This window comes from Schistocerca cancellata, chromosome 6, assembly GCF_023864275.1.
Source record: "Schistocerca cancellata isolate TAMUIC-IGC-003103 chromosome 6, iqSchCanc2.1, whole genome shotgun sequence".
Lineage (NCBI taxonomy): Eukaryota > Metazoa > Arthropoda > Insecta > Orthoptera > Acrididae > Schistocerca > Schistocerca cancellata.
The window spans coordinates 70,926,278-70,941,399 of record NC_064631.1 but is presented as its reverse complement, the minus strand read 5'-3'; the positions used below and the strand labels follow the sequence as shown (position 1 = coordinate 70,941,399).

The 15,122-nt window shown below is 43.3% G+C and overlaps 1 protein-coding gene across 1 annotated transcript in view; it reads left to right on the top strand.

Moving 5' to 3' along the window:
• Positions 1-264: 264 nt before the first annotated feature.
• LOC126191090 (UDP-glucosyltransferase 2-like) overlaps positions 265-15,122 on the top strand; it is a 110,606-nt gene continuing 95,748 nt past the window's right edge. Inside the window, exon 1 of the mRNA XM_049931817.1 lies at positions 265-400. The gene's annotated coding sequence lies outside the window, so the exon portion shown is untranslated. The remainder of the gene's footprint in view (positions 401-15,122) is intronic.

Here is a 15,122-nt window from a genome sequence, read left to right as displayed (position 1 = left end):
GCTTAAAAATTAAATCCTGGACCCAGCGCGCTCCGCAGACTGTAGTGCGGGATGCTGCCTGCTGGGCTAATTGTTTTGACGGGCACAAGTCACGTAGGGGCCGGAGTTTAGCACCTCACGTCACGGCCTCGCCGCCGCTGATACTGCGGCCAGACTCTTCTGCCATGCGCCGGCCTGCTGCGCTTCATTATCGCGTCGTGAACCAGCCGCGCAGGCAGCCGGAGGTGGCTCGTCTTTCGCGACGGCCTTCACGGCTATTAGATAATACAGAGGTCCGTATCAGCGCTCGCAGCCGTCCGAGATCGCTATCCGCAGTGCGCAAGCACACACACACACACCCAGCGTAGCAGCGCGGCCGTCGCCAAGTAGTGAGTGTGCGCGACGCAGCTGACCACCGTCTGTGAGTACTCGCATCACCTCGTTCGCATAAAAATAAACGTGTTGTCCCGTAAATCACACTGTGTTTGGCCACGTTGTCGTGTTCTAGTTTATAAGCCGCAGCAAAACGGGGGCGCAGCCAAGGAGTCCCCTACCCCCACCACTCCACCACCATAGAAACAAATTATCATCTTCACAAATCGCAGCGCGCACACACATGTGAATTCAGCATGTTTGCAGAAAGCCAGAACTTGGAGTGGATAGCCGGCCGGGGTGGCCGAACGGTTCTAGGCGCTACAGTCTAGAACCGCGCGACCGCTACGGTCGCAGGTTCGAATCCTGCCTCGGGCATGGATTTGTGTGATGTCCTTAGGTTAGCTAGGTCTAAGTAGTTCTAAGTTCTAGGCGACGAATGAGCTCAGAAGTTAAGTCGCATAGTGCTCAGAGCCATTTGAACCAATTTGGAGTGGGTATTGCCTTGTACTAAGTGTTCATGTCATCTTACGTCATGAAATCTCAGAACTACTTCTCCGTCGCTGCTACGCTCCTTCCAGCTGAAACTTTCAGATGCGTCCGAAACTAGGGGTCTACCTTCACAGACTGCCAGTTGGCTTCTGTCTCGGGTTCTTCGACCTACGTTTGTCTCCTAACTTTTCTGACGTTTCACCAGCACGCTTGGCTGGCACTGTCAAAGCTTCATCCCCCATTGCTGGTGGTGGAGTGCAGTGGAGGGTGAAGCTTTGATAGTGCCAGCCACTCGTGCTGGCGAAAAGTCGGAAAAATCATCAGACAAACGTGTGCCGAAGAGTCCGAGACAGAAACAAACAGGCAGTTTGTCAACGAGTGGCGAAGACAGACAACAATTTTGTATCTTCAGTTGACACTCTTTGTTCCTTGTGGTATCATTAAATGTAAGAAACGACTAAAAAGCATTTAATAAAATGTGTGGGGCATATTTGAATCCGACGTCTTTAATTTTGCTCTTTCTACGTCGGTTTCAGAGTTACATAACACCATATCCACACATCCACGTCTAACTAGTAGACCATAGAATACAGTGAGCGTATCCATGGAAGCAGTAGTGCACAAGTGCACATAATGTGCGTCTAGCTTAAGAGACTCATAACCAGTAGAAATTGTTTACAACACGCAGGAATACGTACGTAAGCTACAGTAAACCCGTAGCCTCCATTTACGTGCTTCATGACTCTGTTTGTTTATATGCTGGCTATCTGATTTACCCGCTGTATTCCATAATAACTAAGGAGACATGTATGTTGATGGCTAATTCTGAGAATTGTGGAATCAACAACATATTGAAAATGTAATGAACCAAAATAAAGACAGCTCATTCGAATATGCCAAACATACTCTACATTATTAACAAATATTGCTGAAGGACCAAAATTCCATTTAGCAACATGGATCACTGTAGACTGCTTATTGTCGACCGCCAATTCCCCAATACAGTAAATCCAGACCTTTCCATTAGCTTATTTACTATCTAATTATTATCCGTCTATCTATTTGTTGTTGTATCTGCTCGTGGCGGGCAACAACTCGTGTGAAACTCGCGAGCAGTCTGTACTGGGGGCCGGATTTTCGTACGCCACCGTGGATTAGTAGATTTGGTGACTGATTAAGTTTTCCACGGTTTCGAATATTATTTTGCTGCTACACCCCTTCGGCTTCCGCGAAATTGGTATGAGTTTCTCTACCTAAGTTCAAAGTCCAGATAAGCCCTTGCAAAATCATGTGGGCAGCCGAAGTTATTAGGAAACCGTTTAATGAGCAAATATTCACATAGAGCCATATCTGTCAACTAGATACCCTCCCGTAGTGGCATCAACGTCGAGTTTATGCAGGTCACAGAAAGACAGACAGACTGCAGCAGCATACGCTTGGGACGTTCATACAGTCATCTTACCATCGCACTGTAAGCAACCTGTATCAGTGAAATGTTGATGAATACTTTTGTTCTGTAATGCATCTCGCAGGCTGACAATGTAACAAAATTAATTCGAAGTGTTATTTCACCTGTCACTGTGCACCTGAACAGAACCAACTAGTCTGCATCTGTCCAAACATACTGTGCATCGTAATTACATATGTAATAGACTTATTTGAGAAAAAATGCTCTGTGTGCCATTTAAGTGCCCCAAATCACAAAGTGTTTAAGTCTGTTCACTCTTGTGTTACAGGATGGTTTCCTGGAAACAGTCATGTAGCGTACGCAGATTCATTATGAAATACTCATTTGATCACAATATTTAAATGATGCTGAGGAATATGATAAAGAGCGCTACTTGTGATTATTGGTGATTGACCAAAGTAACTTATTCGTCATTCACTCCTGATTCGGATTTCCCTGCCTTACAGAAGTCTGGACAGTGTAGGGACGACCGCCAACCATACAGTTATTTCCCAGAAGGCCTCCTGATGGAGAGCCGAGGGTCAATAGCCCACAGTCAAACAGTTCTTTGTGACGCCGCCCTGGGAAGCCAAAAGCTGTGTGGAGACGCGGATAGGATATTCTGTGACGCGAGCCGCCGCAGCCAACATTTAAAAACTTAAGAAGAGAGAAATGTTTTTAGAGAAAGCACAATAGTGCACAAAACCAGAGAGCAGTGTTTTCTCCATAGAGCACCGGACGCTGGATATAAACATCTCGAAAATGGAATAGGGACCCGCAGTTTTGGGTCTTTCGAAACTTGAGACACTGCTGGACGTGCTCATTCTGGAAAAAAAAATCCCAAATGCTTATATGACATAAGAATCACGGTGACTGGCTCACGTGAATAAACTACAGCTTTCACAGAGAAGTTGGGCTGTGCCAAAAAAGACCACCTCATTGGTGACGAAGAGAAAGTGAGGCGACTTTTTGCTGTGTAAGACTGTAGCATGCACATTATTCGTTAACCAAATAAACTAGAGCCCGGGGTAGCGGACTAGCGTGTTCTATGCAGTGTTTCTTCTGTCAGCACTTCGAAGATCAAGAGCACAGTCACTCTGAATTCAATAAGAAACGCAAAATGCGGGACTGTGAGGTTTCCCTGTAGTAAACATTCGAGCAAAAATCACTTCATCTTCGAATCCATCGCCAACATTATCTTCAACTACATCGTTACATTGTGCTTCCGCTGGTGTCCCGCAGTCCGAGCTGATATATCAAGAGACTTAGAGATTTCTATTTGGCCGATTATGAAGTCGTTCGTGCCACCAGTGACTGATTTTCGAGTCACTTCAGCTTCGATCAAGAACGTTATGGTGAGGTAGAGCCGCAACCACGAGACAAGGTGTAGGAAAACTTGAACACTTGTACACTCCTGGAAATGGAAAAAAGAACACATTGACACCGGTGTGTCAGACCCACCATACTTGCTCCGGAACTGCGAGAGGGCTGTACAAGCAATGATCACACGCACGGCACAGCGGACACACCAGGAACCGCGGTGTTGGCCGTCGAATGGCGCTAGCTGCGCAGCATTTGTGCACCGCCGCCGTCAGTGTCAGCCAGTTTGCCGTGGCATACGGAGCTCCATCGCAGTCTTTAACACTGGTAGCATGCCGCGACAGCGTGGACGTGAACCGTATGTGCAGTTGACGGACTTTGAGCGAGGGCGTATAGTGGGCATGCGGGAGGCCGGGTGGACGTACCGCCGAATTGCTCAACACGTGGGGCGTGAGGTCTCCACAGTACATCGATGTCGTCGCCAGTGGTCGGCGGAAGGTGCACGTGCCCGTCGACCTGGGACCGGACCGCAGCGACGCACGGATGCACGCCAAGACCGTAGGATCCTACGCAGTGCCGTAGGGGACCGCACCGCCGCTTCCTAGCAAATTAGGGACACTGTTGCTCCTGGGGTATCGGCGAGGACCATTCGCAACCGTCTCCATGAAGCTGGGCTACGGTCCCGCACACCGTTAGGCCGTCTTCCGCTCACGCCCCAACATCGTGCAGCCCGCCTCCAGTGGTGTCGCGACAGGCGTGAATGGAGGGACGAATGGAGACGTGTCGTCTTCAGCGATGAGAGTCGCTTCTGCCTTGGTGCCAATGATGGTCGTATGCGTGTTTGGCGCCGTGCAGGTGAGCGCCACAATCAGGACTGCATACGACCGAGGCACACAGGGCCAACACTCGGCATCATGGTGTGGGGAGCGATCTCCTACACTGGCCGTACACCACTGGTGATCGTCGAGGGGACACTGAATAGTGCACGGTACATCCAAACCGTCATCGAACCCATCGTTCTACCATTCCTAGACCGGCAAGGGAACTTGCTGTTCCAACAGGACAATGCACGTCCGCATGTATCCCGTGCCACCCAACGTGCTCTAGAAGGTGTAAGTCAACTACCCTGGCCAGCAAGATCTCCGGATCTGTCCCCCATTGAGCATGTTTGGGACTGGATGAAACGTCGTCTCACGCGATCTGCACGTCCAGCACGAACGCTGGTCCAGCTGAGGCGCCAGGTGGAAATGGCATGGCAAGCCGTTCCACAGGACTACATCCAGCATCTCTACGATCGTCTCCATGGGAGAATAGCAGCCTGCATTGCTGCGAAAGGTGGATATACACTGTACTAGTGCCGACATTGTGCATGCTCTGTTGCCTGTGTCTATGTGCCTGTGGTTCTGTCAGTGTGATCATGTGATGTATCTGACCCCAGGAATGTGTCAATAAAGTTTCCCCTTCCTGGGACAATGAATTCACGGTGTTCTTATTTCAATTTCCAGGAGTGTACATCTACATTTACGTGATTCCTCTGCTATTCACTATAAAGTGCCTAGCTGAGGGTTCGAGGAACCACCTTTAAGCTGTCTCTCTTCGGTTCCACTCTTACACGGCGCACGGTATAAACGAGCACTTAAATTTTTCTGTGCGAGCCCTGATTTCTCTTATTTAATCGTGACGATCATTTCTCCTTGTGTAGGTGGGTGCCAACAAAATGTTTTTCAAATCGGAGGAGAAAAATAGTGATTAAAATTTCATGAGAAGATCCCGTCGCAACATAAAATGCCTTTGTTTAAATGATTGCCACTCCAATTCAGGTAACACGTCTGCGGCACTATCTCCCATATTTCGCGACAATACAAAACGAGTTTCACTTCTTTGAACTTTTTCGATGTCATCCGTGAGTCACACCTGATGCTGGTCCCACAGGGCACAGCAAAACTGCAGAAAAGGGCGGACAAACGTAGTGTAGGCAGTCTCTTTAGTAGACCTGTTGCACCTTCTGAGTGTTCTGCCAATGAATCGCAGTCTTTGTTTCGCTGTATCCACAACATTATCTATGTGATCGTTCCAGTTTACGTTATTTGCAATTGTAACCCCAAGTATTTAGTTGAACCGATAGCCTTCAGATTTATGAGACTTATTGCGTAATCGAAATTTAGCATATCTATTTTAGTATTCATGTTAATAACTTCACACTTTTCTATATTCAGGGTCAATTGTCACTTTTAGCACCATACAGATATGTTATTTAAATCATTTGGTCATCTGATGACTTTACAAGACGGTAAATGAGAGCATCATCTGAAAACAATCTAAGAGGGCTAATCAGATTGTCTCCTATGTCGTTAATACAGACCAGGAACAACAGAGGGCCTATAACGACGGATATTACTTCTGTTTTACTCCATGGCTTTCCATCTGTTACTACTACTATCTTTTTGACAGGAAATCACGAATCCAGTCGCCAACTGAGGCGATATTCCATAGGCACGCAGTTTGGTTAAAAAGGCGCTTGTGAGAAACGGTGCCGAAAGCCTTCTGGAAATCTATAAATACAGGGCTATTACAAATGATTGAAGCGATTTCATAAATTCACTGTAGCTCCATTCATTGACATATGGTCACGACACACTACAGATACGTAGAAAAACTCATAAAGTTTTGTTCGGCTGAAGCCGCACTTCAGGTTTCTGCCGCCAGAGACAAAATGGCGACAGGAGCCGAGAAAGCGTATGTCGTGCTTGAAATGCACTCACATCAGTCAGTCATAACAGTGCAACGACACTTCAGGACGAAGTTAAAGAAAGATCCACCAACTGCTAACTCCATTCGGCGATGGTATGCACAGTTTAAAGCTTCTGGATGCTTCTGTTAAGTGGAAATCAACGGGTCGGCCTGCAGGGAGCGAAGAAACGGTTGAACGCGTGCGGGCAAGTTTCACGCGTAGCCCGCGGAAGTCGACGAATAAAGCAAGCAGGGAGCTAAACGTACCACAGCCGACGGTTTGGAAAATCTTACGGAAAAGGCTAAAGCAGAAGCCTTACCGTTTGCTACAAGCCCTGACACCCTATGACAAAGTCAAACGCTTTGAATTTCCGGCGCGGTTGCAACAGCTCATGGAAGAGGATGCGTTCAGTGCGAAACTTGTTTTCAGTGATGAAGCAACATTTTTTCTTAATGGTGAAGTGAACAGACACAATGTGGGAATCTGGGCGGTAGAGAATCCTCACGCATTCGTGCAGCAAATTCGCAATTCACCAAAAGTTACCGTGTTTTGTGCAATCTCACGGTTTAAAGTTTACGGCCCCTTTTTCTTCTGCGAAAAAAACGTTAGGGCACATATCGAACATTTGTGAATGCCTAAAAAAACTTTTTGAGTTTTTGTATGTGTGTGCAAAGCATTGTGAAAATATCTCAAATAATAAAGTTATTGTAGAGCTGTGAAATCGCTTCAATCATTTATAATAACCCTGTATGCAATCAATTTGACATCCCGTGTCGATAGCAGTCATTACTTCATGAGTGTAAAGAGCTAGGTGTGTTTCGAAAGAACGATACTTCCTGAATCGGTGCGGAATGTGTGTCAATAAATCGTTTTCTTCGAGGTAATTCATAACGTTCGAACACAGTATATGTTCCAATACCCTACTGCAAATCGACGTTAGTGACATGGACCTGTAATTCAGCTGATTACTCCTGTTTCCCTTTTTGGATATGGGTGTGACTTGAGGAATTTTCCAGTCTTTAGGTACGGATCTTTCTATAAGCGATCGGTTGCATATAATTTGCTAAATATGGAGCTACTGCATCAGCATACTCTGAAAGGAATCTAACTAGTATACAGTCTGGACCGGAGGTCTTGCCTTTATTAAGTGATTTAAGTTGCTTTGCTACACCGAGAATATCTACTTCTATGTTCCTCATCTTGGCAGTTGTTTCTGATTGGAATTCAGGAATATTTCCTTCGTCTTCTTTGGTGAAGGAGTTTCGGAAAATCGTGTTTAATAATTCTTCTTTAGTGCCACTGTCACCAGTGACTTCACCGTTGTTATCGCGCAGTGAAGGTATTGATTGCGTCTTGCCACTGGTGTGCTTTATGTATGACCAGAGCAAGCCCTTATTACGTTAATGTTGCTCTTGTTTGTCGTTAATTTTGTGAATTATGGTATCGGAATAAATCAAAGTAATTGCGAATCGCGTCTCACTCAGCAGTCGTAAGTACGTCACTAACTATCGTGGAGGGCCCCCACTGTTTCTGCGTCGCAAATCAGGCACACACTTCATTTAAAATCGCAGTCACCTCGCAGTTATTACTCCTTCGTTTCGTCTTCACCCGCTACGACAGTACGGGATACACTGGTGAGGCGCTCACCAGTGAGTAGCCCCTCACCCCCTGGACAACGCAGCTCTGGTCAAATGACTGTGCGCTCACTCTGCTACCGCCTGTTTCCGTGCTGCTTAGTCTCCGGCTACGGTAGTATCGGACATAGCCAGAAGGAGCACACTACTCGGAAAGTGTGACTCACTCGCCGGTTAAGAGAGCCTCTGTCCAGTTCAGATAAATTTTAATGTGGAGTAAGAATTCCTGTAATGTGGCATCACTGTTACTGACACAACAACTCGTGGCAAAATCGAGCTGGTCGAGTAACGCGTATATGAGCTGGCAGTGTGGTCAACTGAGTGAGCAGCCAGCTTGCTATGCCAGGAAGTGGCTGGAACGCTACTTGTACTGTCCAAACTGAATAACGTCCAGTGTAGTGACGACGTAGCTTCTAAACAGTCGTGTTTCCTCATCTGAAGAAAACGAGTATCAAACACAGGATCGACCTATACCTATATAAAATTCTCAGTAATTATTGAAGCCCCGGCTCTATACAGGGTGATTCACGAAGTTACGCAAGTATTTAAATATCTTATTCTACAAGCAAAACTAAAGATAAAAATCATATAAACATAGGTCCGCAAATGTTTAGTTGCGGAGTGAGGGCTAATAAAAGATTTTGCGTGAAATTTAGCAACTTCGCTAACATGAAGCTACCGCAAAACTGTACGAGGTTAAAGTGAAGCACAATTTCCATTTATTTTGTTGTTATTGGTCTGGTGAATCTTAATAAAACATGTCCCAGACGTGTATCTGCAGCAGTTTTCCAGAACATCCAGAGAAGCAAAGAAGTAATTTCGTAAAATTTTTAATTTATTAGCTACTTGGTACAATTTGTTTTTTAAATTCCAGACTACTGCACAGCGTTTTCAACAGAAGTTGTAGAGAATTTAATTTAGGAGAAATGATGGTAATAACGTTAACTGAAACTGTATGTATTTGTCACATAATCTGCTTTTATTAATACCATCACACGTGAATTCATGTTAAACCAAAAAAAAAAAATGTTTTTTAACTCGACAATACAGAAGACTAACTGGTTTCAAGATTAGGAAACAACTGAAACAACTCATTAACGGTTGCCAACAATGACATAAGTGTTTCTACATTCTTAATAGAAAGTAACCAAATTTGTTTCTATGGATGTTCTGGAAACTTACTGCAGATGCACGTCTGGGGCAAGTTTTATTAGGCCAATAACAATAAAATAAATGCAAATCGTGCTTTACTTTAACCTAATACAGTTTTTCGATGTCTTCATATTAGGGAAGTTGCTAAATTTCAGGCAAAATGTTTTATTGTGTGAAATCTTATGGGACTTAACTGCTGAGGTCATCAGTCCCTACGGACAAACACACACACCCATGCCCGAGGGAGGACTCGAACCTCCACCGGGACCAGCCGCACAGTCCATGAATGCAGCGCCATGGACCGCTCGGCTAATCCCGAGTGGCAAAATGTTTTATTAGTCATAACTCTGTAACTAAACATTTGCGGACCTATGTTTATATGAACTTTTTTCTCTCGTTTTACTTATAGAATAACATACTGAAATATTTGCATATCTTCGTGAATACCCTATATAGGGGAGAGAGTTGTACTTAGAAACAGTTTTCATAATGCGAGCTCTGTAATAGAAGTTTAATATATTTTCTTATTCTGTCTTTAAAAGACAAAATTCACATTTTATGCACTGCAGTCTTTTCTTAAAATTAACCGCGAAAATTTAGATTTTTTACAAATGTAAGAACATTCTCTGAGCTGCAACATTATCATATATATTGCAACAAATATCGTATTGAAATTTAACAGAGTTTCAGTCGATAAAATATTGTCAGTACTGTATTTATTAGTTTGTCTGTTACATGATTACTCTGCTACACACCAATAATCAGCAAGTGAAAAGAAATATTGTCATCACCAGTTACAAGTTATATGCCTTTTCAGACAGAAGCTGACGAAAACTATCACATATTTCCATTTTTTAGACAGGTAAAAGAACATTAAAGAATCTCAGTTCATTTGCAAGTAACTCATGTTCCACGTTGTTGCAAGGTACAAGATGGCGCCCGACCGACGAACGACAACCTAACTGTCCACATGTAATATATACACATCAAAAATATTTTGCATCACCCCATCCTGAAGGTAGACTTTGACTGTGGATATTGTATCACAGACACTATTCCTCTGACTGTTCAGAGATGTCACTAAACACGCCCAAAGATGTAAACAACCATGCATGAGCAGCACCTGTTAGACGGAGGGTCCGACAGCCGATCAGTTCCAGTCATTCCACCAGGAAGGAGGCGCACGGCTCGTGTTTCCTGTAGTTCAACCACGCCTAGACGGTCAATACCGTCGTTCTATCGCGTCCGATATTATACAGCATCTAACTGTGTACAATGCGAAATATTTACAAATGCTACGCGAAAAACAACCTTATGCTCAATAACAACAAAAACTGTAGGGAATGAAAGAAACTGCTCGTGGCGGTCTCTAGCGCGCATTCACTGACGTGATTCTGAAGTCAATCGCTAGACTGAAGTAAAAAAGCATCGTGTGTTCCTAAGTACACTATCCTGTAGGTACAACTCTCTCCCCTATACGAGGTGTGGCTAGAAAAAAACCGGACTAGTACTGGTGAAACAATAAAACGAATGCAATAAGGCTGAAAGTCGCGTGGCCTGCTGCTCGAGTTTCATCTGCCTCCTGCACTCAGTCTGCCCGTGGCGTCTGTTTTAAGTAGTTGACGTTTTGTCTGTGCGTCGGAAAATGTTGAGTGTACAGAAAGAACAGCGTGTTAACATCAAATTTTGTTTCAAACTAGGAAAATCTGCAAGTGAAACGTTTGTAATGTTACAACAAGTGTACGGCGATGATTGTTTATGTCGAACACAAGCGTTTGAGTGGTTTAAACGATTTAAAGATGGCCACGAAGACACCAGTGATGACACTCGCACTGGCAGACCATTGTCAGCAAAAACTGATGCAAACATTGAAAAAATCGGTAAACTTGTTCCACAAGATCGCCGTTTAACAATCGGAGCAGTGTTTGAGTTAGCAGGAGTTGACAAGGAAAGTGTTAGGCAGATTCTTCATGAAAGTTTCAACATGAACAAACTGTGTTCAAAAATGGTTCCAAAGTGTCTCACAATTGAACAGAAGGAACGCCGAAGAATTATTTGTTCTGACATCCTGGAAAACATTGAAAGTGATCCCACCTCCTTACAAAATGTTATTACTTGCGATGAATCGTGGTTTTTTACTTACGATCCCGAAACTAAACGCCAATCGATGCATTGGAAAACTCCTGGTTCTCCACGACAAAAAAAGCACGAATGTCAAAATCTAAATTCAAGGCAATGATGATTGTTTTTTTTTTTTGACATCAAAGGGATTGTGCACATTGATTGGGTACCAGAGGGACAAACAGTGAATCAGCATTACTACATTAGCGTCCTGGCTACCCTACGTGAGCGAGTACGGAGAAAACGGAACGATTTGTGGAGAAAAAAGTCATGGATCCTTCACCAAGACAATGCCCCAGCTCACAGTGCGTTGTCAGTGAAGACGTTTTTGGCAAAACACAACATTCCCATCTTAGATCATCCACCGTACTCACCTGATTTGCCCCGCTGTGACTTTTTTCTTTTCCCTAAAGTCAAGTCAGCTTTGAAAGGAACTAGATTTGAGACTGTTGAAGCAGTAAAAGAAAAAGCGACGGAAGTAATGTATGGACTTACCGAAAATGATCTGCAGCATTGCTATGAACACTGGAAAATTCGTATGGAGCTGTGTAGAGACCGAGGAGGAGAGTACATTGAAGGAGATAACATGAAATTGTAAATAATTGTAAATAAATGTTTTTTCCAGCATCAGTCCGGTTTTTTTCTAGCCGCACCTCGTATATGCCCTTTTAGAGATATATGCGGCAGCCAGACGTTGCCACAAAAACGATAAATTCCAATTTTTTTGATGGAAACTGTTTCTTATTTCTTAAAATATTCGCCTTAAAGTTTTACATCCTCTTTTACCTGGTCTCTATGTGGTTCTCGAAATGTGTTTTCCTCTCTGATGCTGGTATCTAGAGTAAATGTTCTGCAATGTTTAAATAGCTTCTTCAAGTCATGAAAACCATGATACAAGCATTCCGTAGGACAAAGAAAGATAATTAGACGATGATTCACGTTCTAAATGAGTGAGACATTTATTCGATGTGCTTTTTGCGCATTGAGATGTATCTAATTTTGGGGATTATAGTTTGTCGTATTTAGAAAGAGATGCGTTTACTGCACTTAATAACAGTCCCATATAAACAGTCGCTGCGCTGTAATCCATTCGCAAAGTGTCATGGTGCAGCCGCTAAAACATTGGCCGCGCGTCCTGAAGGACCGGCTATAATCCTCATCTGGCCCTCCACGTTCACCGTGACTTCCCTGACCGAGTACTTCATATGCTGGTATGGTTCCTTTCAAAACAAATCGGTCGATTTCCTTCCTAACACACTTAATCTGAGATTGTGCTCTGTACCCGATGACCTTATCGACTACGGGTCTGGTAAACCAGTCTTCTTTACTTGTTCCTTATATGAATTACAAACCGATTGTGCCTGCATACCGAACATATGAAGGAAGGCGTTTTATTCTGTTGCAAAACTAAATGTGTTGGGAGATAATAAAGTCGGTGTTGAGTCCCCAAACCCACCCACACACACCCACACACACGCACACACACACACACACACACACACACACACACACACACACACACAGAGAGAGAGAGAGAGAGAGAGATAGAGAGAGAGAAACACACACACACAAAACCAAAAATATATCAACATTTAGTTTACTGTTGTGGCAAGTTTTGTGGGCTGTCCCCCTTATCTAACACGAGACGATAAATTAAATGTCAAGTCAGACAACGTCGTTGATATGAGATCCGCAGCTATCAGCAGTTGACGAAATCGACTGGAACAGGTGTGCATGCACCTTAACTTGATAACAAGTTGATGGGCACTATTCCACAGCTACGAGTTCTTCTCACAGTGGTCAACGCGCAACGGATGGTCTACGCAACGAAGTTGCGATAGAAAAATAATCCATCTCGCCAAAATACTGCATTCGTACCATTTCAGTTACGTTAGTGAACTAGGACGTCGGAAAAACATACGTTTGTAGTAGTACATTAAATTTTCCAGACGCCGCACGATTTTCACATGAAAGGCTTCCACAGTGGACTTTTAATAACTTTTTCCTGTCATGGGAATTTTGGTGGTTACATACTGAAACACGAATTTGCATTTCACTTATGAAAATCTGACACACGTTCGCGTCGAAATTTTCGGATGCCTTCATTTCGATATTTTGTTTTGCGTGACCGTGTGGCAGCTCTGGCAATTAAACGTCGATAACACGAGATATGTGATGATTTTTTCTGGAAGAAATGTTTGTTTACTTTGCGTCTGTCAACAATAGACAACAAACAGCAAGCGCACAATTTGTCATGACTTGCTAAAAATATAAATTTAATTTACTAACGAAATTCGTACGGTTGCTATAGGAAGTGTACGAACCAACAAACTGGAGAAACAGTAGTCTCTGTACCCATAAAACACCGAGCTAGAAGCGCACAGTAGCTCTTTTAAAACGTGCGTCAATATTTCTACAATGCAAAGCACCGTAGGAACACTTAGATAAATTGGTAGATATCTAAGTTGCGTCATGTATATCTAACTTTGTCTCATTTCTTCTAGTTTAATGTCACCAGAAACTGAACTTGATATTTTAGGCTCTCACTGTGCAGTTTACGAAAATGTTATTGTCTCTTGACTTAAGAGTAGTTACGTGGTGAAACATGGTTACTGCGAAAAAACACAATTTTCTCCACTGCTTCATTGATACTTGCAATTTTTGCAACCAATTTTTCGGATGATTACGCCACTGTTGGCCGGAAATAATATACCATGAGCCACTAATAACTACAAGTGAAATAGTGGAAAAGTAGTTTCAATTTTGGACCAACAAAAGCCCCTATAAGAATATGGGCCACTTGGTTTAAATACGCTCAGCCTTGATATATCACAGCACTGTGCTCTAACACTTGCACAACTGTTAAGCATGATGAATGACTCACAGTTCATTTTTTGCACTTGTAGTTTCTTCTTTAATGTCGACACTAATAAGTGATCCAGGGATACGCAACAGCAGGTACACTCCATACAAATACCCATATATCTAAAATAAGCCATCAGTACCGTATTCGGAAGCTGAAAGCATTTTTGTAGTCTCAGATCTGAGTCCACGCAGGCACGCAATTTTAAATATCGTTCATTATGGTCTTGCCAGGGGGCATCATGCGAGCTGAGGATTAATAACTGTGAATTTGAAAGGGATTTTCCTGTTGATACTATCTGTTCACAATATCACTTTTTATTTATATCAGTCTGGCATTCCCGCTCATGGTGGGTGATAAAGGTTACTAATGATAAAGTGACTTTATCTAATCCACTGACGATAAGGGATAAAAAAAATTGATATCAAAATAAAGTACGCCATCACCATTCTGAACGTGTCACAGAATTTTGCGTTATTGGACTTGAGCAGGAGACAGTGGTATTAAAAGTGGTTTGAAAAAACATGTACGCACTTTACCTCAGCGGCAAATGTGTAGCAAAAGTTTAAGGCAGAATACTGGTTCTTAACTGCAGCCATGCCAATGGCTAGGTGCTCGTGAGGATTCTGTGAGTGGTGAGCAACTGAGACTACAAATAACAACATCCAAACCTAAGCACGGTTTATGCTGATAAAGGTTTGCTCCAAATCAAATGTTGGGTTTCTAGTCCAATAAACTAACGCTCAATGCAGAGAATATTAGTTGGTGTGGAACACGTTTCTCGTATTCCGTTGCCAATTCTTGAATTTTGTTTACCAGCTCTCAGACTAAACCCAACAAAAATCGGAAAATATCATCATTATCTTTTATGCTTAAAGAGACTACTTGGAACACGGAAATAAAACTCTAAACTACGTAACTGAAATGAGAACTCCGATTTTAACAGATTTACAGACTCATGAAAAACTTAAATCAGTGATTATTTCTATGTTTAGAATTTCGCTGGTGATC